This window comes from Elephantulus edwardii, unplaced genomic scaffold, assembly GCF_000299155.1.
Source record: "Elephantulus edwardii isolate Elephantulus edwardi_28Jun2011 unplaced genomic scaffold, EleEdw1.0 scaffold00013, whole genome shotgun sequence".
Lineage (NCBI taxonomy): Eukaryota > Metazoa > Chordata > Mammalia > Macroscelidea > Macroscelididae > Elephantulus > Elephantulus edwardii.
Genome location: NW_006399763.1, coordinates 8,705,715 through 8,706,809, shown reverse-complemented (window position 1 = coordinate 8,706,809; position 1,095 = coordinate 8,705,715).

Genomic DNA, 1,095 nt, shown 5'->3' with positions numbered 1-1,095 from the left:
ACAATCATCCAATCTATAACCAACCATGGATGTTGTACAGAATTTTGTGCTTTTTCACTATTGGGCTTAACATGAGTTAGAAGTCAATTCAAGGATGTCTGACAACAATAGCATTCTCTTCATTGTGTATGTATAGAAATGGAGGCTAAAAGAAACTAAATGACTTCTGAAATCTCACCTAAGAATTGTCCCAGCCAGTTGATACCATTTCAAGGTTCTTTGTGCTCTGTCGTATTGTTAAATAATTCTCACTCTCCCCATTAGTTTCATTTATTTATACTCTAGGTAATGGAAATTGAGAGAATATTTGAATGATAGTCTGTGAATAACATATGGTCCTTGCCCATGGTCATGTATGCAAATAATGACAACATGTGCTGTGGGATGATGGGAGCAGTGGCCAGCATCAAGAAGAAGGTGCGGAAGCCTTAAAACGAACGTCATTGTTGTGTACTGTAGAGTCAGAATAGAGTCAGAAACACCCCTTTGCTCACCTGCTGGAGACTTTTCAGAGGCAGTTAATTGCATGGAAGGAGATTGCCCATCCTTCTTCCATGGAGCAGCTTGTGGCCTCGAACTGCGCATGGGTGGCATTGCAACACAGCTTTTTGCCACTAGGCCACCAAACCTCACAAATAGTAATAATTTAAGCAGATTCATAACTTGATAAAGGATTCATTCACCAGAGGCACCAAAATAGGGGGGGTGACAGATGGACAGGCAAAGACAAAATATGAAGTCCATTTTCTGGGTAGATAGTTGGAATAGTTCCAGAAAGAAGTCCAGAAGGCATTGCAAATATTGTTTATATTTATTGCTGGAAGTGGGTGTGGCATCCACTTCCTAAACCACATGTCTCCGGAAACTCTACAAACTTTGATAAATGACAATAATTATAGAAAAACTTCAGGCCTTTTGTTCATAGTGTCAATGAAGATCGCCACCACATTTATTGCTAGTCTATCTAATCACCACCAAATTTATTGCTGGTCTATCTAATCTTTTACTGCAGAGGGTCAAGGACTGCAGCCTTCAGTATGGACTGAGGCTCAATGTCAAGAAGACAAAGATTCTCACCACTGGACCAATCGGTAG